Below are 24,793 nucleotides of genomic sequence, written 5' to 3'. Positions count from 1 at the left end.
TATTTTAAAAACCAGAGATTTAAGTTTAAGAGATTGTGTTTGGGAAATTAAAGAGATTTACCCAGGCCAGGTTGAGCCAGCTGTATTTATTTTAGATCCATAAACCTAAATGCAAGCATTTGGGTAAGGAAGTAGAAAGCATCTATGAAGATGATTTTTGAAGAATCTATTTCACATCGGGTGAACTGTTGCTTCTCCTAACTTTTAAAATGTCTAAGGTGTATGCAGTTTAAAAATATGCTTTGACTGAGATGATAGTGAAAATTACGAAACTCTTTTGGCTTTCGTGGGGAAATAATTCTTATTAACACAGAGAAAATAATAAAATTTTCTATACAAATTTGTTGCTTTTATGGTAATTCTGGCTATGTTAATAGTATATACATAAAAGAAAAATGTCAAGTTTCCTGTATTGGAGGATGCCGGACTGCTATTCAGGCTGCTATTTTCAGTCGTCATCTTGTACTTGCATTATTGACAAAAGAAACAAGGCATGTTAGTTTTGAAGTGGCTAACTTTTAAGGAGCCATCTGCAATCACGCTGGGTGGTTTGCTGGCAGTTGGTATTAAAAAGTCACTCAGCTCATTAGTGGTCCAATTAGCTGATATGTAGTGTGACACTCTGGCAAGTTGTCCCAACTGCCATGTAAAATCCAGGCAGGATTCTCAACTATGGAAACCGCTAGAGAAATGAAGCAGGTGGATATCCCAGTGCAGAAAGTTACCTAGAAACTAACCTAGAAACCATTCTTCAAATATCAATGAATCATGCAGAATTCTGCTCAGGATATATAATTCACCCGGATAGACGTCCTCATCAAAATAGGATATCATTCCAAGGGACTATTAATATTTAAAAAATTTAATTCAGGACTAATTTTGACCTTTTGGTATGCACATATACCTTTTCAAAAATGAGAATAGGTTTAGTTTGAGAGAAAAAACCTAGACCTCTTCATTAAGTGTCTGAGATAAATTTAATCCTATACTCTATTACCAACACAGTAGTGTGACAAGTAATTAATCCTTTGTGCCTGTAAGTAAAACTTCAACCTTTGAGTTGAGGAAAGCTTTGAACCAAAATCAAACACAAAATAATAATTAGTGCTCCTAAACAAATAATTGTATTTAAAAAGGAGACTAATAAATACATTTTCATGGAACATAACCAAACTTTCTTTGCCTGAAACCATACCAAACAACCTAACATTAAGTGCTAAAGTTCATACAATATGTCAGTCAACTTAGGTCACATAGATGTAGGTAAAGAAAAGTGTGTATTTCAACACACACACACACACACACACGCGCATATACCCTCTGTCAGTATAAAGAAGAAAGAACAACTTTTAACCATTTGTATTTTTGTTTATTTATTTATGAGAAGATACAATTATTTACCTGAGGTTTTAAAGATACAGTTGGGAGGCAAAAAAGAGTTATCTCTGACTTCCAGCCTGCAGAACTGTGGGAAAATAAATTTCTGTCATTTAAGCCACCCTGACGTAATACTCTGTTATGGGAGTCCTAGTAATTTAATACGAGTTTACACAAGAAACAACAATATAGAGATTGTTTTAATAATGTTAATAAAAATCGTCATTGTGTTTCTATTGATGTGGTCAAATTTACTTGGTATCTTTAAATACTTCCCTGATAATACTTAATGATTATAAATATAAAAATACATATACATATACATATGATTTTAAAAGGAGTAACAACATATCCAAAGTTTTCTCTTCTTTGTTATTTTATTACTTCCTAGAGTTATCCTAACATGATGGTTAAAGTTCAAGTGCAACACAAGTCTGACTGCCGTAGACAATTTCATTCTTTTCTGATTAATTGCCATTAAAATAGAACATGGCTAGTTGCCGAGCTAATTATATTTTTTAAAAAAGAAACTTCAAATTGGATTTTTCATAACCAGTGCTGCCATCATTGCATTTAATATCAAACATATGTATTTTGCTGATATCAGCAATTATAGAAAAATGTGTTGTCACTCCTTAACATTTAGAGGAACTTTATCATAATAGAACACTTTTCATAAAATGTAACTAGTGATATTTACATCAAAGCAGTTCTGATTAGACTATTCCTAGTATGAAATAATTTTTGTAATTTTTAAAATTGTGGTAAAATATAATTTGCTTTATTGACTGTTTTTAAGTGTATAGTTCATTGGCATTTAGTACATTCATATTGTGTAATTTGACTATTCTGTATCTCATATAAGTGAAATCATATATTTGCCCTTTTGTGATTGGTGTATTTCACTTAACACAATGTCCTCAAGTTTCATCCGTGTTTAGAATGTGTCAGAATTTGCTTTCTTTGTAAGGCTGAAAAATATCCTTTGTATTTGTTTATCACATTTTATTTATCCATTCATTAGTCAATGGACAGACACTTGGGTTGTTTCTACTTTTGGCTATTGTGAATAATGCTGCTACAAACAAGGTGTACTTATATATTGTTGGGCCCTTTATGTCAATAATTTTGGGTATATACTCAGAAGTGGAATTTCCGGGTTACATGGTAATTTTTTTTTTTTTAATTTTGAGGAACCACCATACTGTTTTACACAGAGATTACACTTTTTTCTGTTCTCACTAACAGAGATCCACCCAATGTATCCACATCCTCTACAGCTTGCTACTTTCTGTGATTTTTGTTGTTGTTTTTTGATAGTAGTCATCCTAATGAGTGTGAGGTGGTATCTCATAGTTGTTCTTGTGTTCATTTCCCTGATTTTTTGTGATGTTGAGCATCTTTTCATTTGTGTATTGGCCATTTGTATGTCTTCTTTGAAGAAATATTATTCAAATGCCTTTGTCCATTTGTTAATTGGGTTCTACTTTTTTTTTTTTTTTGGTTGTTGAGTTGTGGGAGTTCATTATGTATTCTGGATATTAACCCCTTATCAGGTATATACTTTGCAAATATTTTCTCCATTCCCACATGTTGCCTTTTCATTCTGTTGATTTTGTTCTTTGATGCACAGAAGTTTTTAATATTTAGGCCTTGTATTTTTTTTCCTTGCTAAGACTTCCTGTATTATGTTAAATAAAAGCAGTGAAAGCAGGCATCCTTGTTTTGTTCCTGATTTTAGAGGGAGGAAAAATTTTTAGTCTTTCACTTTTGAGTATGATGTCAGCTGTGGGCTTTTTGTGGTCTTTACTAGATTGAGGTAGCTTCCTTCTATTCCTAGTTTATTGAATGCTTTTTTATCATTAAAAGGTGTTGAATTCTGGCAACTGTTTTTTTCTGAATTAGGTGAGATAATCATGCGTGTGCATGTTTTTGTTTGTTTTCCTTCATTCTGTTAATGTAATGAATTACATTGATAGCTTTAAAATGTTGAATTAGCCTTTCATTCCAGGGATAAATCCCAAGTACATCAATAAATAAATATGATGAGTTAAACTTGCATCCCAAGATCATGGTGTATAACCCTTTTAATGTGCTGTCGAATTCTGCTTGCTAGTATTTTGTTGAGGTTTTTTTATATCTATGTTCATCAGGGATAATGGTCTGTAGTTTTAATTTCTTACAGTGTGTTTTCTGGCAATACTGGCTTTGTAGATTGAGTTTACAAGTGTCCTTTTCAGATTTTTGGAGGCACTTGAGAAGAACTGGTGTGAATTAGTCTTTATATGTTTGGTAGATTTCACTAGTGAAGCCATCTGGTCCTGGGCTCTGAATTGACTTTTAAATTGAAAATGAAAATGAGGGGATACACTCATGTTCTAGTTTACCATATTAAAATCTCAAAATATGGTTGAGTCACTGTCTTAAAAATCATAACAACTCACTGTTTTAAAATGTCAACTTGCCCCTGAGTAAAAATTGCATAATTTACTTCAAAACTAATTGAAACAGCTTGTGATAAATCTATATGCTATCCTTGATTTTCCAGATTTATATAGTATAAGCAAGTTGCTGTATGTTGATGTTATGAGTTGTTACGAGTGTTCCTCCAGAATGTATATGTTGAAGACTTAATCCCCAGTAGCTCAGAATGTAACCGTCCTTGAAGATAAGGCCCAGGCAGAGATAATCAAGGGGAAACGAGGTCAGTATAGAGGATATTAATCCATATGACTGATGTCCCTATTAAAAAAGGGAAATTTGGCCATTCCCACGAGGAAGAGGGCGTGAGGAGGCATGAGAGGAGGTCAGCATTCTATGAGCCTGGATCAGATCCTTCCTTCGCAGACCTCAGAAGGGACCAGTCCTTGGAAGATCTGGATTTGGGGATTTCTAACTTACATTCCTGTGAGACAATAGATTTCTGTTTTTTAAGCCCAGTCGGAGGTATAGGCATTGCCAGCCTTTTGAATGTTCACTTTTTGCCACTTCACTTTTACAAAACGTTTGTATTAGTACCTGCTTTCACTAACTGAGAAGAAATTCAAAGAAGATTTTCACTTTAAAGAACGTTGAAAAGTGAAAATAGTGCTCAGGGTTGGTTTTGCAGACAGCGGTTACCCAGGCAGCACACGCCGAGAGAAGGGGGGTCGGTACAGCAGCGAGAGGGGTACCACCAAGCTCCCTTCCTGGGAGCTCCACTCAGCATCTCAACTCCAAACCGCCGTATCTTTGACCTGTGTCTGTGAGCATCTGTGCTTTATCGCCTTTTATTTTGTGCATCAATAGTAAGCTATATCCTAAGGTAACTGTTTCTTCAATTTATGCCATTTCGGCTTATGAAAGATGTCACAGGAGATTTCTGCCTTTGGGTAACGAGGAAGCCTGTACTTTATGAGGTCAGTCCTAGAAATTTAATACACTGGTTATTATAAAATATCTACAGAGTGAGGTCATCATTTATTTAACATGTAACAAATTCTTAAACCATTACACTATATAACATTTTACTTATGTTAAAAATATAAATGCATTATCTAATGATAAACAGTGTAATTCAGACTGATGTATACATTGTAATGTATTTGCATTTTGGGACACGTATACTTACAGATATATGTATTGATTTTCAAATTAACTTGCCATGTTGGAAAAGCAAATTATGGGACTTTTAAATTAAGGTGGTATTCCACCACATTCAAGAGGAAGTTTTTTTTTTTTAATGTTTTACTGGAAAAATAAACGACTTTATAAAGTCTTCTGTCATATATTCAGACCTACATAATTTCACTTTGATAAACACGACAGATTAGGAAAACCTACAGAACTATGCCACTTACAGACAGTACTGTTTATTCTATTTTAATTTAGAGCTAGTAGCACTAAAGAGCTTGGCTAGCCGTACGTATTACTCAAATCAAACAAGTGAAAGATGAACATTTTCTAATGTGCCAAATATTCTACGACAGGAAATCTGATGAAAGCTGAATCAAGTCCTGTTTCTCAAATAACACTGCAATGAACATGTAATGTTCTGATCAATAGACTCCATGAATATTGTGATGATTATGATTGTTTTTGTGGTATTGTAACAATTTTTAAAGCCACAAAAGGGAAAAAAAAGATGTTTTAAAATTAATTATTCAGAGCTAATATCAAATGTATTCTCATTTGAACTTTGTACTTTTTCCTTTATTGCTTCTGAAAAGTTCAGAGCTATTTGACTTGGTTTTCTGTGGTACTAACCACTGGGGTGGAAATACTCCTTTAAATGAATTTTTTGGGCTATTAGTTTGGACGTGCCCCATTTATTTGTGCTCTACTATTTTCTTGTACATGTATTGGAGATTATGGAAGTAGATTATATTACTTCCCATCACTCTAGTACCATTCTGTGATTTTGTACCTAAGAAATTTCATTATAGGATCAGAGAAATTGTATCTAAAACATTTGGAGGCATAGAATATGTACCAAAATGTTTCAAATGTTTCAGTTTAGAAGTATTTGAGGCATTTATATGTCAATCAAACCAAATAATGAATCGTGTGATGTTAAAAGACAATCATTATGACAGCAATGTGATTGGCAAAGTCCCCATATGCCAATTCAGTTAAAGATTTTCTCACCAGCATTTTTATCTTGAAACTTGACATGGGCATTTTGTAAGGAAGCATATTCATCAATTATTTTATGTCCTTGAATACGCAGCGAAACACACACACAGAAGAAACGGAACTATGTGTGTGTATTCACATATTAATTTGTATCTGATTATGTGATTATATTTATAAATAAACTCCATCTTCTTTAGCGTTTGTCACCAACCAATGGATCTGAGGTTTTACCTTATTTGCAAGCTAACAAGTTAGCCTGCTCCAGATTCATATATACTGGACGAAGGCATGAAAACCTGTGTCACGGACACAGCTTTTATCACTCAGAACAAGAGTAGTCCCAGAACACCAGCACTGTCTTGTGCTGGCGCTCTGAGCCCCAGTTCCCACAAGGTGATGAGCAGAAGGCTTAGGCGACACCTACAAAATCAATGTTATACTAAAGGAGAGGACACCTGTGTTTAGAAAATTCAGATTTTTATACAGCTAAGTGTGCCTTCCCTTTATTCATGTAAAGGACAATCTCTGTCCATCCCATGGCTGTTTGCTACACAGATACCCCTGAAAAAATAATCAGGAACAAATTTATCTGTGTCTCTGCTCGTAAGATGTACAGCAATGTGGAACTCAGGAAGAATTATCTCCCGACAGTGTTTGGGTTTGGTATTGTTTAGAAACACCTAAATTTGCATAAAGATTATGGACTTCTGAAAGAGATAGTGATACCTCTTTGTCACACATTTAACACATACAAGCACTCAAGAGCCTCTCCATTTCTTTAACTTATGGTGAAGAAGAGCATATCTAAGAAAAGCTCTGTCATCATAGATTTTAGAGGGTCACATTCCACGCATGTGATGGGAAATGCATTATTTATGAGAGGTGTGTAAATAGATTGTTCTATGACAATTTGTTCTTTCTCTCTCAGATATTGGCCACATCCCATTTTCAAATCTCCATTCTGTCACATGTATAGACAGCACATCGTAAGAAGTTTCGGGTCAAAATCCATCCTGTCCAAATTTTATTTTTAATACCTGGCTCAGTTTAGCCTGTCATAATAAGATATAAACTAAAATAATACTCCAGCACTGTATACTGCTAAGCTTTGCTTGGTGATGTTAGGGACCTCTTAGAAAATAATACATTGTGCATTTGATTGGGATATCCTGTAAAAATATTGTTCTCTGGAATTTCATGTAGATGTAGGTGGCTGACTGGGAATTAATGATTCTGGCCTCTGTATCACTTATCACTAGAGATAGAGTTCACAGTTAACGAATCTTGGCAGATCTGTCAGATCAATTAGATAGGCTCTCAAACACTGTTATGTTGAGATACACTGAGGTGACAGCATTTATACGGCACACTGTAAGATGAGGCTCTTTTTTGTGCCCTGAGGAGATCTCATTGGGAGCAGAGAGGTTCAAGGAATCAAAGATTTGAGGCACATGGATACCCCATACATGACGTGGCACACAAACAGAAAACCTCTGATTTGGAAATGAGTTACATGGTGCTAGGAATATACCTTAGAGCTATGCTGTGTACACCAGAGAAGAAAATAATAAGCCAGTATATTAATGTATATTATTTGATATATCAATTAATCATGTTTATCCTCTTATTCATTCACTGATATGCACATGGAGAGGAATGACTATGTAACTAGGGAAAAAGGAACTTTTAGTTCCCTTCGTAGTAACTTCCCCATCCCCTAAGTCCCATGTCTACAAGATAAGGATTTAGCTATCAGCTGGAATCGTGAGGATGAAGGGACAAAATTCAATTTGTGTAGTTTATTCTACAGAGAAAAAATAGTGATATGAAGGACATACATATAAGGATGCTTATCCGACTGTCCATCCAGAAAATCCCTATTAATAGGAAAGGATTGAATAAATTATGAGACATGTATGAAGTAAAATAGCATTGTCTTAGTTTGGGCAGCTATAACAAAGTAACACAGACTGGGCTGCTTATAAACAGCAGGGACTTACTTCTCACCATTATGGAGGCTGGAATCGGAGATCGGGGTGCTGGAATGGACAGGTCCTGGTGACAGCCCTTTCCTGAGCTGTAGATCGCTGACTTCTCACTGTGTTCTCACATGGTGGACAGGGCAAGGGAGTCCTTTGGGGTTTCTTTCATAAGAACAATTATCGTAATCTTGAGGCTTCTGCCCTCCTGATCCTCCCAAAGGCTTCATCTCCTAATATCATCACCCGGGGGATTAGAATTTCTGAATAAGAATTTTGGTAGAAATAGATACTCAATCGCTAGACACAAATATTCAATCTCTAGCAAGTATGTTGACATGAAAAAGAAAATGAATTACAGCAGTAACAATTAATTTGAAAGTATTTTGACAAGGTATTTTTGAGTGATGTAAAAAAAAAAAAAGCAAAAAAATACACTGAAACCAAAAAACGCTAAACTCTGATCGTGTAATTGTATTAATATTGTTAACTATGTTACACATTAGGTTTCCTTTCTCATACAGTCTGTTAACAAGTCTACTGTGCTTCGTGACACACAAACACTCACACTTACGTATATACTTGGGTAAAAATATTTGTGCTATACACATTTTGATCTTATTTTCCATATGGTTTTCATTCTTGCTTAATTTTTAGGTTTAACATTTGATACATTAATATGGAAATAAATTATTCAATAAATGTACAGAAACTTTTAAGAGGTTAGTTGGTTCGTATTTCACCTTATGAGGTGCTCGAATTGTACGAGGAATTCACCAAATTGAATAAGGATATAAAACTACCATACGTGTACAAAATTCAGTGACTAGAATCTTAACAACATATTTTGGAAAAGCTACTGAAATTATTTTTTTGACAAAGAGATTTATCAGATTATTTTAGCTGTACATTAAGTCCAGCTATTTATCTCTGACAATGAGAAAAGGGGCAGATAAATTTACTTAAAGAAATGCCCTACCTATATTGTTAACTTAATCCAAATTAATAAAACATAGACATTAACATTTAATCATATGATTGTTTCAAAATAAATTTCTTTATAAAATTTAAAAAATTTTCTCCAGATTGTCGTATGTATTTTAAAGAATATTATTTCATGTTGTAGTCATTTTTATCACTTATATTGATTTTCTAATTAAATAGAAAATGTTAATTCTTAGAATGTCCCAGATACTGACTTAGCTGGGCCATACAAATTCAATAGCAGTGTATGTAGATTGTATCATATACGGCCCTAGAAGACAGTCATTAAATAGCAATTACTAGTATAAAAACCACACATATATGTATGTGTGTTTATATACATTTGTGTGTTTAACTTTGTATTCATGTAAGCATAAATATGATGAACTGGTCTGACCGCAGCTCAACCCCACTGTGCCCTAAGGCACACTTTATGCTGGGTACAACGTAACATTTAAAACATACATTGTAGCTAAAATTTAAATAATGAAAACTTCCACACTACACAAATTAAGAATCAGCATGAGAGGGCACCTCTGGGGTTATGGGAACCAGATGTATATTAAGAACTGGTGTCTGAGAAATAAAACAAACTGGAGACTAGGGACTTGGGAAACAACACACTTACATGAAATAAAACAAATAAGGAAAAGTCAATGAATAGCTTACAGAATATTGACGGAGAAGAAAAGAAGAGGAGAAACAGCAGGCGGATGAGATATTACTGACTTATAAAGCATGAATAAAATGGCAATGATAAATGCAAATCTGTCAGCAATCATAAGAGATGGTAATATCTATTCTATATTTTCAGAGTGAATTCAGTCAATAGGGGGTTCACATAGCAATACAAATGTTACTAAACCTTTATGTAACTGTCAATTCGCTCAAACTTATTAAGAGCACAGAAAAAAAATAAAGAAAAATAAAGGAATGTCATTTTATAATGCTAGTACAATCCTGAAGCTGTTTAGGGACAATTCAAGGAAAAAAAAAATAACTTATCACACAGATCACATTCCCTGATGGTAAAAATGTTGAATATAATAAAAGTATAATGAAATTACAACTTTATAAATCAAGTGTATACACTCCCAAATAAAGCTTGATAAAAGAAGAAAGCATATGTAAATCTTAGAAATATTTAATCTAACAAATTAAAAGTTCTGTATATGAAAACTTGCAGGCACAGCTATAGCAGTTGCAGAATAAAAAGAAAGGAAGAAAATATATATGTGAGTGAGAAAACACAAACAAAAGTGGAAAAGAGTAGCAATGATCAAAAAGACAAATTATAAAATACAAAACCGTTGAAGATTTGACAACAAAACTGCCACCTTCCCTCACATACTCATATATTAGATTCAGTAGTTTTAATAACAAGTTTCAGTAAATCTTCAAATAATAAGCAATCTTTTTCAAAGATAATAAGATAATATAAAGATTAAACAAATAAAATCACTTTATAATGTTAGTGCAAATTTGAAACTAGCTGGAAACAACAGAGAAAAATAAAATAAAACAGACCAATCTGGCTGATACAAATAGTAGTAATATTGTATACAAATTGCAGGCAACTCAAATTCCACAGGACATGAGAACATAGTAATAGAGTACGACTAGGTAGCATTTAATTGAAGCATGGAGATATTTCAGCATTGTATATTGTAAATTAATCGTTAAAAAGCTAAAGCTACAAGTCGTTGTGATTATCAAATTAGATACTGAAGAATTTCAAAGAATTCTGATGGTAACGCTTGGTAAAAATCAACACTGAAATAAAATGGAATATCATGAACTATTACAGTCTACCGAGATTTAAAAAAATATACGAGATAAAACATTATACTCAATGGTATTTTAAAAATTTATCTATTAAATCAACAAAAATCCAGGGATTTTTTTAAATCAATCTCAGTTTGAACATTAAACTGGATATCCTTTTCAATGTCAGGTATTTGAGAAAGTCTAACAACTAAGGATGTTTTGGAGAGTGAAGCGGCAATATCTAATAATCTTGAAAATATTTACATCCACTAGCAATTTTGATTTTAGGCGTATTATCTAAAGAATCTCTTACCCATATATTTCAGGGTATGTGTGATTCTGTTTATTGTAGTAAAAGTTGGAAAAATAAGACTTGTCCACCAATGTGGGACCAGATCACTAAATTATAGAACATAGTGAAATAGAATACCATGTAGTAGCTAAACAACAGAACATAACCATACCATATGTATTGATCTTAAAGCAAATGTTCATTGAAGAATCAACAAATTGTCAGGATATGTACATGTGAAAACACACAGGCCAAGTTTAAACACACACACGCACACACACATGCGCACACACACGCACACACACGTGCGCGCGTGCACACGCACACACACACACACAAAGACTATGCATAATCTATCACTGTACATACAGCAGAAGTATAAAAACAGAACTTTCTGTTCCTGTGTGGACCATTGCCAGTGTTCCAGAAGACAGGATTAGATGAGCAGGTGTGCTCTTTCGGGTTCTCCTGTTTCAGGGAGAGAAGTTAGAGTCCTGCGGTTTCCTTGACTTGGCTGTCGTTGGCAGCCTGCAGGGAAGCGCTGTTTCCACAGATGAGAAACTTCACCTTGTCTGAAAATAGTCAATTGAGGATCTCCACACCTGCTGGGCCAGATATAGGAAGATATTTCTGTCTTGCCCTGACTCTGACTTTAACCTGAACCCAGAGTGTTTTCCTTTTCGGTCTCTAGGTAATGCTAATAATTAATTTGCTTGATTTGCCATAGCCAATCCAACCCAGATCAGACTTTCAAATTAAACATTATTAAGGCATGCTGAAGTCAGGGGCGAATATCTGTTCGCATCTTTAATTAACATCCAAAGAAAAGTTTTTTAAGAATTACTTAAAAGGCCAGGAAATTCTTTTATATTTATGCTCAAAAGATGAGCTTTACATATCGAGCAAAATAAACAATTGTAAAACGTGACAAAATTAATGTTAATCTCAATACATGGTATTGATTTCAAAAGCATTCCATTTTCATAGAACCATTCATTTTCAGGAAGGAAAGGAAAGTTAAGGATCATCTAGACTAGCCTATCCTCTCATACACTGATATTCACCAAAGCTGCTATTCATTATCTGTTTAACGGCTCTGTGATAAGCATCCTGCCATCCTCAGCCTGGAGGCGACCTTCTGAAGAGGTCTGTTTCAGGGTGGCAGTTTTAATTATTACAAGGCTTTTATGACATTACACACATATCTGGTTTCCAATATGTTTACTCTTCAGAGCCACCGTAAAATATCTGAACTCTAATTGCAATGGAAACATTTCAAATATTTGAAATACTGTATTTGTCTGAAATCTCATCCTATCTAAAAAGAATCTATTCCCTTAGAACTCTTATGACAAGGTTTCTTTCCTCCATCCTTACTGCTACAGCTTGGAAGAAATCCAGCTTAACAATGTTCTTGTTAAATTACAGCTGTGAGAACTACATATAACACTTCAACTGAAGTCTGAGAACCAGACAAAAAAGCAGACACATTAGAATTACGTGAAAAATATTTACCATTTAATGATGATATCATGATTAATCTATTTTACTCTCCCTCTGAAAAGAACAAAATGTACTGCTTGTGTTTTGCCTCCAGTTTTTTTGTGCAAAACACAGAAACACTTTTTTCTATGTGGCCATTAGGCTGAATTTTTTTTTGGTATTGTTTTCACGGTCAGATCATAATGGTGAGCCTTTAAATTGTACTCGGTGTGAACTGTTCCACACAGTAAGTGTACAATTTTTAAACTATGTTTTTTACTCAGTTTCAGACTTTTGAAAAAAATTATCAGCTTGTCTGTTTAATATATTATTTATGTTCTCTGGGCTTGTGCTATCTGCCAATTTAAACAATGTCTTCCTAAATCTAATTTTCTTGAAAAGGGGGGATTAAGGAGAGAGACTCACTAAACTGACCTCTTTCTCTGTATTTCCAGAGTCTGGTAATATTTTGTGACAGTGAAATGGTATTTATTGAATGATGAATATTCTGTTAGGGGATTCCAGTCCATTTATCACTAGATTTTCAGTAAGAGTGGTTAACTATCTACAAATGTACCTAATGATTTATGATCGAGCCCATATTTTTCAAATATTTGAAACAACTTCACCACTAATTACTTAATATTGACAATGCATTTTAATCGCTTCCCCCTTCTTCCATCCTCTCCTTATTTCTATCCATCCCATTTCCTCTTGCCAGATAAACTTTCCTAAAACTCAGCCCTGATTAAAATATTTACCAACTGAAAAGCTGTATCTAGCATAAGAGCCTCATTAATAATGGTTCCATACTGACCACGTATTTTTATCTTATCTCTTATTACTCCCATGAAAACTAGCGGAAATCTCTGAATTTACTGCTTTTAACTATTCTTAAACTTCTGCAATTGAATGCAACCTACTTAAGTCACAGATTCCTGGGTTAACCATTTTGTAAATGGCAACAATAACAATCGTTATTGCTTGCTTGTGTCAGTGGACCTGGGTGATAAGCACTTTATAAATAACAAAAGTTATGCTAATGAAGGCTATGTAATATCTACCTAATAGTTCCATCTAGGAAATGGTAAAGTCAAGGTACAAACCCAGGTCTCACTTATCTCAACTACTGTGTATGTAACTGCTCTACTAGTTCCTCTAACCTCCCACGGTAATTCATCATTGGCTTGTACTTCATCATTCCACAGTAAGTGATGCATATAGTTAAACCCAGGTTTTTAAGATAGTTTATGAAAAAAAAATCATTCCTGCCTCTTTCTCTTTGTTTTTGTTTTCTCATATTTCTCCACTCCTCGCCCGCTCTTCCACCTTCCCTCCCAACCCTCTCTTCCTCCTCCTCTTTCTTTCTCCCAACTCATAGTTCAACACTGGACAAAATAGTTTACTTTTTAAATTTTCTCACCAATAGTGGGGAACAGCTGGCTCACTTTTCCTTTATTTTATTAATTTTTCTGCAAATTATTCTTTATTTTCTGAATTGATCCTGAAAATGTCATGAATAAAACACTGGGTAGTTTCAAACAGATATTACCTGTATTACTATTAAGTTAAAATTTGCATTAATCATACCATTGGATGTTCTTTTACGTTTAAACTTGTGGCTTTTATCTATTAATTAATAATTTATCAATAACTTTGAAAAGGCAGGTTATTGGTTGCTAGCCAGAAATTATTTTTGTAGATAATAATTTATGCGTGTTTTGATGTGCCTCAGAAATTTCCCTCAAGTATAATAATTGTCTTTTAATCATTTCTGTTTCCCAAGCAGTGCCTCATCAAGTCTTCTTTAAAGTGAAAAATGATGAACTACAGAAATGTTAAACACTAGGTACTCAGGACTGCATTACTAATGATGTACTACACTAGTTTGGGATAAAGTACTTTTCCAAATTCTTTAAGATATTTCTATTTCTGTCATAGTTAAAAATTAATTACTTTAGTTTCTTTAGAGAATGCTCCAGTATGTTTTTATTTTGCATATCTTATTTAAAATGAGTACCAGATCACATGCAGTTTTTCATTCATTGTTAGGGAATATTCTTCAAATACATTATTTAAGTAAGAACAATTTCTGTTGTTAATTCCCATAATCTTAGGGTCCTAAAATTACTGTATAAATAACACTCATCTTGCAATATTCTGGTAGAAGAAAACAATTTATTGAGTAAATATGTAGAATATTTCAATTTCATAGTTACAGTTTGACTAGGGAGAAAAACATGGATCAATAATGGAGAATTGTGATACTGCCACCATTTTTAATTATCTTAATTAAATACACTGCCTAAAATGTGTGGTTGGGGAATTTTTAAGAAAATAGAAGCCTGTCTTTCTTTGCTTTAAAGCCACTTTTTATTATTAATCACAGAACATTAAAATGAGCAACAACAACAGAAAAAGCCATTTACCAAATTACTTCTAAAATAATGTTAAATATTTTTGGCTTATTAATTATTTATGAAGAAGTTCTGTATCAGATAGAGCACCAAAAACTCTAGTATCTTAATCATTTAAAAACTCCTTCATTATCCAGACTTTATGATCCAGTGTCCTTTAATGGACAACAGATTCTTGAACACTCCTTTTCTGGACATTTTAAGAGTTATACATCAACAAATATTTTGGCTTCACCGAACCGTCACCATGTCTACCACATTAGCCTATTGCTGGGTCTTTTCTGACCTGGCATTTCTTTTCTCTCATGTTCTGAAATAATGCACTAATTGGTCTTTTTGTTTCAAGATAGCCATTTCATTACATAGTTTTATTTATGCATGTATTTCTTACAATTTTGAAAATCAGTAAGATTGATATGTATAGATGGACAGTCAGCAGAGGCTGCTTACTTCACCCCCAATCTTTAATATACTCATGATTCTTAAATTTCTTGAACATTTCCAAACATCCTTTGAAATGCACCTTCTTCAACATGCATCATATCCCCTCTTCATTGTCTTCCTCTTCAGGACTCTGAAAATGTTCAGACCTTTGGCAGTGTCAATATGGTGATCAATGACATCTAATTACAGTTGTGATAATCAATCCACAACAACTGTGATTCTCTACTTCCCTCTCTTAAAAGTTAAGCTTCAGTAAGGCAGTGAAGCTTGCCAGAACCAAGACTTTTATTATTATTATTTTTCTCTTTCAACCAGAGATACACTTCTGTGCACAACTGTGCAGATATGCATGCTGAGCTTATGGCTTTTATGAAGTCACTTCTCTAGACAGATGTATTTTTCTAGTTTTTCCTCTTAAGGATGGAATGCTGAAAGGCCTTTTAGATTCACCTACTTTCCTTAATAATATGGCTTAATAATGTGGGGTGATGATGGCAGAAATGAAAAGCCAACTTTAAAAAATGCAGACATGAGATGCAGTCCTACCAGGACACAACTGCAGTGCAATCTAGATTCTTCCCTCCCAGCTTGTAGTATTTTCACTGGCATCTGCATGCAGATTAAGTTGTGGGTTTTTTAATCCAAAATTAAATTTGAGAGAATTTTTGAAAAGAATTTTATTGAATATTTGAACAGCAAATATTAAATTGTGAAGGGTACCTGTGTTTTTCTGATATGCACATGAAACTCTCAATTTTAAGATACAGCTAAAATAAATCTTGGTTTATTACTTATGTCTCATTTGTTCTGGTCTGATTTCCATGAATGACAATTTTACACAAGTTGCATTTACATCCCCTGTCCCTCTTATCAGTCATTTATCCTTTCATTCTACTCATTTCTAATTCATTCTGGGATAGATTTCCTGGAAGAGTAACACGAGTGAGTAAATTTCATGCATTCTTGATTTTTATTTTTTACAAATTTAATTTGTGTATTTCATTTTGTGTCATTGTTAGTAAATTAGGCTTTGTTGTTAAATTCATCTATCTCCTTATCCACCTCAATTTTCTATCTTATTATCTCACTTCTATTTATTTTTTCCATAGGTTTAAAATAACCTGTGATGGAGATGACCTAGATTTAGTTCCAAATCTTTTAATTGTTTATTTATTTCTATCCCCAGGCTCCATGTGCCTCTGATTGCACATTTTAAACAATAGCAGCATTTAAAGTTATTAGTTATCCTGCTACATTGTAAATCATCTATTTAAAGCTTCTTGTTTACTCAAATTTTTATACTTTGGCAAAAAATCAAAACTTTCCAATTAAAAAAATACATTAATAAGTCGATTTGATTCTTTTAGATTCAAACTTAATAAATAAGATAGATACATCTCTTTTATTCTTTGATCAAGTCAGATAAAGTAAGCATTCATCCATAGGCTACTCTTTAAAATTTTCATGATGAATACTGTAAAGATAATTAATTTTTGTCCTGTTTAATTTAATTTGTAATGATGTAAACATCTTAAAATCTAAAAGAGATATCAGAAAAACCTGTGGTGCAGATGAACATGTTTTAATAATATGAGTTATTAAATTTACTGAAAATATGCTTTACACTACATGTTTTGCTAGGTGCTTTACATACATTATTTCCTTTGAACCTCATAAAAATTAAAAGAAGTAGATCAAATCTCTGCATTTATAGATAAAGTTTACAAACTGTGTTGGAATAATCTTTAGCAAGTTTTGTTGGAAAAAAATCCAGCTCAAAATATTCCATATCTATGATGTTAATTTGAGTTCATCAGTAAAAAAGAAGAATTATGATGAAGATGCTTTGAATTGGAAGATGGGAGCAGTTTTGCTTTGTTACAAGTCACTCTAAATCTGTTGGTTGAAAACCACACGTATTTATTATTTTCATGTTTCTCTAGTTTTAATAGGCAGTTATTCTGGTCTGGGTAGTCTCATGTAGGGCTGCATAGCTTATGATGCTTTTCAGATTTCATGACTTGGGATTCCACTCACATATCAATCCGTTGGCTCAATGTCAGGTCATGTGTCTCTCTTAAGCAGACTAGCTTGTACTAACTCATATGATGTGGTTGCCCTTTCTAAAGAAAAAGATAAGACGAATCCTCCTGAGAATGTATTTCTCGAGCATCTGCCTGGGCCACATTTACAAATGCCCCATTGATATAAGCAAATCTCATGTGTAAGACTATATTGAAGGGGTGGAGAAATGAATAAATGAATCAGTTTTATTTGTTTGTTTGCTTGTTTATTCATAAATGCACTAATTCATTTTGCTTCCTGGAGAGAAGTGTCAGCATGTCAGGGAGTCAGATGATCATATATCTTTGAGATTTAGATTTTGAAGGGTACAGAAGGCATGGATCAAAGAACAGAGAACACTGAGTATCCAGACATCTCAGCAGGTGCTGCCTGGAGGCATGTCTATCTTCGGCAGAACAATGCATAGGTAAGGCAGTGTCAACACATCCTGGTGCCAATAACAAAACGTGATCGTAGACTCTCCTGGAATTTAGATGCTGCCCTGCAGAGATGATTTTTTTTTTATTCTGATAATAAATTCTGATTAAATTTGTGAGCATTATTATAATGAACTCACACTAAGTATATATGTACATACACACACACACACGTATCTATACACACGCTAAGTGGCTAGTCCTGACTACAGTTGTTAAACAAAACCTCATATTTAAATGTCAGATTCATTCTCATAGGAAAGATATTTTTGTTTGTCTTTCCAGATTTCCTTTGAATCAGAAGTGGATGTGACTAAGGCTATTTAGACATAATTCAGGTTTGTATGGAAGCTTCCAGGTGCCTGCAATACAACTTTTGTATTTTATCTATTTATTTAAAATAATAATCATCATAGACAAATAGTCTGTAAAAAGAATTATCGAGTGTTTCGTTCTCTGTGCACTTAGAAACTGTGCTATTAGTGGTCCCTGAAAAAACCCTCAACTACTGTTTTGTCGTTGTAATTTCAAGTAAAATAAAAATTAAAGACTGTTTCATCAATATAATATAGATCAATATCAATATCAATATAAATCATTTAAAGAGAACCTTTCATTGTTCTTAATTACTGGCAAGGCTTTTATTTAAAATAAGTCATTAATTCAATCATTTTCTAGTGTATATAGATAAAAATACAATCTCATAAAAGTGCTTATGTATTTACGATTTCTGGGCTAATGCAATAGCATTATTTAATTTCACCTAACATTTATTCATTCACCTGTGCCACCACGGAAAGCTCTTTCGATCACTTACGTGTGTTTGTGTGTATATATACATTCAAAAATTATATATGTGTATAATACTTTGTAAATTAATTTATTTTTCCCTCACAATTATTTTAAAGTATTAATTTTTTCTATTTTTTGAAATATTTAGTGTCCAAAATAGAGTTCTCCATCCAGAATATTTTTATTCTACACTGTGACAGAATACCATTTTTGAAAGAAAAATCCCCAATCCCACAATATATCTAGGGTGTATGAAGGCTGGGTGATTCTCAGTTGGGCTAAAAGATATCATCTTCTTAGTTACCAGATGACATCCATTATTGTGCCATTCATATCCAGACATTTATTTGTCTTAAATCAAACTCAAATGTCACATATTAGTAGGGATATTCTGATCATGCATAAATTTAACACTTTGTTTCAATTCTATTTTAGTTTAGTGCTATACGTTTTATTAGGAAGAAAAATAACTCATTTCATTTCATTCAGATTGTTGGCAATGTAATTTCCTTACCATTGTGGGACTGAGGTCACCCTTTTCCTGCGAACTGTGGGCTAGACTCACTCTAAGCATCTAAAGGACATCCCTCTCCACGGGTGGTTCGCAGCATGGAGCTTTGCTTTCTTCCAGACCAGCTGGAGTTTGTCTCTGATTTCCATTTTTCCTTCTAGCACGAGAAAACACTCCTTTAAAGGACTAATGTGATTTGATGACACCCACCCAGATAATCTTATTTTAATATCAACTGTGCCCTGTAACATAACCTAATCAGGGAGTAAAATTTATCATCTTTACAGATCTGGGGATTATGCAGGCCACATGCAGCAGGAGGTGGAAAACCTTAAGGGACATCTTAGTATCCTGCCAGACATTAATGACAGAATGTTAATGTAGGTATGAGAAATGTACTGGTAAAATTTGAGCTCAAAAAATGGCAACATTTTGGGAGAAGTTTGAGAGGATATGACTGACTGTACAACTGAAAATTGAAAATGTCAGTGCTGTGAGGAATGTGAAATGTGAGGATCTTGCCTCCTGCTCTGTTTTCATGTTTGATTCTGTAGCACCTTTGTAATAGCATAGTCAACGTTAGTTATTTTATCAAAGTATTCGTTTCAATAATGAGGGCTCATTTCTGCCATAAATTAATATTGTATTGCATGGGCCATGGAGATGAAATCCATCTTTTCTAAAGGCTTCCTCAATTTTATCTTTTATCTAAAAGTAGTCTGTGTTTGCAACTCTGTAGGGCACACATATTTTGGACTCTCTCTTTATATTTCATTTCTTCCAACAGACCAGCCTGTCCTTTCATGAGCCCATTGTTGCCTTGTACATCTTGCCAACTATACTAACACCCAATGCACACCATTAACTTTACTTTTTTCCCAAGATCTTTCCTTGTAGTCAAAAATTCATTGGGATTTGATTACCATGTCAAGATAATGTAAGCAGCAAATATTTTGCCTCATATAATGTATATGAATCTATTTCTTACTTCCTATATTAATTTCTCAGCGTCCACAGACTGACTGCTAAATCAATGTCCACTAGAACACATGAAGGAGACCTTATTTGGAAATACGGTTTCTGCAGGTGTAATCCAGTAAAGATGAGGTCACAGTGGATTAGGGTGGGACTTAAATCCATTATGACTGGTGTCCTTATAAAAAGAAACAAATTTGGACACTGACACACACACATACACATGCACACACATAAATGGAAAACAGCCATGTGAAGATGGAGACAGAATTGGAATGATAATAATACAAGTCAAGGAATGCTAATGATAGCCTGTAGCCAACAGAAGCTAAGAAAGAAGCATGGAAATTATACACACACATATAATTGACTTAAAATACTATATTGGTTGCAGGTGTACAACAGTTTGATTCAGTATTTTTATACATTACAAAATAATCACCACAATAAGTCTAGTTACATCTGTCCCCATACATAGTTATTACAATATTTTTGACTATATTCTCTATGCTGTGCATTTCACCCCATGACTCATTTATTTATAACTGGGAGTTTGTACCTCTTGATCTCCCTCACCTATTTCACTCATCCCCTCACCACCCTGCAGTCTGGCAACGACCTATTTGTTCTCTGTATGAGTCTATTTCTGTTTTGTTGTGTTTATTCATTTGTTTTCTTTTTTTAGATTCCACCTATAGGTAAAATTATACGATATTTGTCTTTGTCTGACTTACTTCACTTAGCAAGATACCTTCCCTGTCCATCCATGTTGTTGCAAATGGCAAAATTGTACTCATTTGTATGGCTGAGTAATATTCTGTTATATATATACACCATGTATTCTTTATCTACTCGTTTGATGGGCACTTAGTTTGCTTCCATATCTTGGCTATTGTAAATAATGCTGCAGTGAACACAGGGGTATATGTATTTATCAAATTAATGTTTTTTGTTTCTTTGTAAAAATTCTCAGAAGTGGAATGAAGCATGGAAATTTTTATTATCTGGATTCTCAGAGAGAATATGGCATTTGCTGGTACCTTTATTGTGAACTTCTAGCTTCCACAACTGTGATAGGATCCATTTCTGTTGTTATAAGCGTCCAGTTAGCAGTACTTCATTACAGCAGACCTAGGAAACTAGTACAATGATCAACAGTTTAAGAAAAGTTAGCATAAAACAGTGATTACATTCTTAATTCAATTTTCTGTTTATTTGTGTATTTTTAAGGAACCAAGTATGCATTTAAAATATATCCTTTCTGTATATTATTCTCTCAGTCTTTTCTGTGCTTCTTAAAAAATCTTTGTCTTATATAATAACCCTGTTAGCAAGTTCAAGCTGATTCTGCTCCTTGAACAGCAGGTCAATAGGGAGATGAGGTGTTGTACAAAGAATAATGACTTTATTCAGAAAGCCAGCAGACTGAGAAGATGGCAGACTAGCGTCCCAAAGAACCGTCTTCCCCAAATTCAGAATTCAAGCTTCTTTTATACTAGAATGGGAAGGGGTGTGGCTGGTTGTTGCAGACTTCTTGGTGCCCTCCAGCCCCCAGAAGGGATGTGACAATCCTTTGTTCTTTCCGTTGTCCATGTAGGTCAGCTTATAATGTTCCTGTAAACCTTCAACAAGACAAAAGCAATTTTGTATTCTAACAATTTCTATGTCTGTATAAATGAAGTGTTGTGCCTTTAAAGGTCAAACCTGGGAAGCAGAGCTTGGAGTAAGGGCTATTATGTATATTTCAGGCTATAGGCAATACTCTTTTACTGTTTGAGGAGATAAAGGTATAGAGGCAGAAAGACTAAGCATAGGAAACAGAGCATAAAGGTTACAGCTAAAGGCATAGATCTAAATGGAGTCAGATTTTTTTCTTCCCCATCTCATTGCCACACATTGTATTATATCTATAATACAATACTTTCATAGAAATCTTTAGCTTTATGTGTAAAATATTTGGTTTATAATGTAACAAATATTGTATGTATATTGTACGTAGAGTATGAAGTTCTACTCTTGGAACCTTTGGGGAAAAAAATGTCATTTCAATGAATACAGAATGACCAGTCTTAGGAGGAGAGTTGATCAGCCCAAAGTTTGATCGAAAGTGTCAGACCAACATCAATGACAGATTGATGTGGAAAACATCACTGACAAGCTCAACAAATGTCTCCCTCTGCTTTAGAATAGCATGCCATTTCTTTAAAATTTTAATTATAAGGAGGCTAGAATTGCTCACTAGAAAATCAAGCCACAGTTTAACAGAGTTGAAAAGTGAAAAGTTCATGATTTACAAGATTAGGCTAAGCATTTTCTTAAATGGTTCATGCAGCTCACACTGGGTTCCAAAGGCAGTACACTTTGTATTAATTTTAACTATATGTTTGAAGCCAGTTATTTTGAACTTGTTGCTAGTGCCCCTTTGTGGGATTTGAAATAGCGTAGAATAACTCATGCTGCATTGTACCCACATGGCTTCCTACTTAAGAATTAATTGCTGACATTTTGCCTTGTCCTTATGTGCATTATGTTCCAAACATAAGGACTTCTTATAATTAAGGGAAATTGCCAGTACCCTGGCCAGCAGAGTAAATGAAAACTTGTATTAACAACACTATAAACCCCTGTGTTTGTGCAGGAAATTACAATAACGTCCTAAAACTCAATGTCAAGTTTTATTTCTACAATAATGATTTTTTTGGAGCTAATGCTTATTCAAGGAGAGCATAACCGTGTGAATGTAATAGGAAATGAGGTTATAGCTTTATCACTTCCAGGAATCTTTTTATATATGTGATAAAGAATATTATTCAATTACTCTTGAAATAAACTAGGCAATTATCAAAGTTTCTGTGCATTTCAATATGCTTTCCAATTAGTCTTAATTTCCCAGATATCAGGGGGGAGTATAGGGGGAAGAGAAGGAAGAGAAAGAGTAAAACAAGAATGAGAAAGAATATCTAAGTTATATTTTCCAAAAATCAGTTAATTTTTTACTAAAACTCTTTTTATTAAGGTATCATTTGCATGCAGTGTCATACAAATCTTAAGTATGGAAATCTATGTGTAGGCTTAAATGTGTTCATCCTTGTAACCCATGCCCCAACAAGATATAGAATATTTCCGTCAGTCACAAGCATCCTTCGGGTATCTTCGTAGTCAGTGTCATCCCCTCTGACCCTGCTCTCTTTCCCACTATTGTTCTGATATTTTTTTACTACTGACTAGATTAGCCTTTTCCAGAATATCATGTAAATGATTCACCGAGTGTACTCTTCTGCCTCTGGCTTTTTTACACAACATATTCTTCTTTGAATTAACATGGGTTGCTGCACACTTCCCTGGTTCATTCTTATACTGTTGCATAGTATTTTTTTATATGACTTGGCCAAACTTTGCCTCTATGTTCTAATGCTGTTGAATATTTGGGTTATTTTCAGATTGGAGCTATTAGAAATAAAGAAGTTTTGAACATGTGTGCATGCATGCACATGATTTAATTTATCTTGGGAAATACCTAGATTTGGAATTTCTGGACCATTGAGTGGGTGTAACTCTATGAGAAAAAGAATGCCAGACTATATCTAAAATGTTTGTACAATTTTACCCTCCTACAAGCAATTAATATTTCTGTTTCCTCTATATTCTCACTAACATTTGTTGCTGTCATATTTTTAAAAATTTTACCATTGTGGTCATTGTGTAACGGTATCTCATTGTGATTTCAATTTGCATTTCTTTGATGACTAGTGACAAAGCACTTTTTGAAGTGCACAGGATAAATTCCACATTGTCACATAACAAGGTAGCTACTCTTGTGTTTCACCTGTCTCTATTGTAAACAGTATATTGTTAAATCTTGCTTTTAAAAAACTGCAGTCAGAAATTTGTCTTTTAATTGTGGTGTGCTGTTGAATTACATTTAATGTAATTATTGACATGGTTATATTTAAGTGTAATTATGCTTTTTTTTTTAATCTATCTATCCAATCTGTTCTTGGTGACTTTTTCTCCTTTTTCTTGAATGGTTTTTAATACACTGATTATTTTTGGTCCTTTCTATTTCCTGTATTAACTAATTAAAGATGTATTTGATTTTTTATTTGTCTGAAAATGTAGATAATTTGCTTTTAATTTGAAGAATTTTTTACTTGAAATAGAATTCTTGCTTGACAAGTTTTGTTTTATTGTGTTTGTTTTGTTTTGTTTTGTTTTCTGTAGCTCTTTAAGATTGTCATTTTCAGTGTTTTCTGGTTTATCCAGTTTCATAGAAGTTTTTTTCTTGCTATTTTTAACTTGTTGATGATCTATATTTTCTTTCCTCTGCTTTTAAGAGGTCATCTTTATCATTGGTTATCAGGCTTTTGTTATAATTTCCTGAGTAATTTTCCTTATGTTTATCTTATTTTTTAAATTTCTTGAATATACGGGTTTATAGTTGTCAAAAAAAATTGGACCATTTTCAGGGAATTTAAAAATTCTTGTTCTGCCCATCTACCATTCTGTGGCTAGAATTATGTGCATATTGTAACACTTGACATTTTCCCTTTAAGTTAGTGAGGTTCTGTTCATTCATGTTCACAGTTTTGTTTTTTTTTTAAACACTGTGCTTAATTTGGTGTAATTTCTATTTCTCTACTGTCAGGTTCACTCTTTTC

This window comes from Vicugna pacos, chromosome 14, assembly GCF_048564905.1.
Source record: "Vicugna pacos chromosome 14, VicPac4, whole genome shotgun sequence".
Classification (NCBI taxonomy): Eukaryota; Metazoa; Chordata; class Mammalia; order Artiodactyla; family Camelidae; genus Vicugna; species Vicugna pacos.
This window is presented reverse-complemented; position numbering follows the sequence as displayed.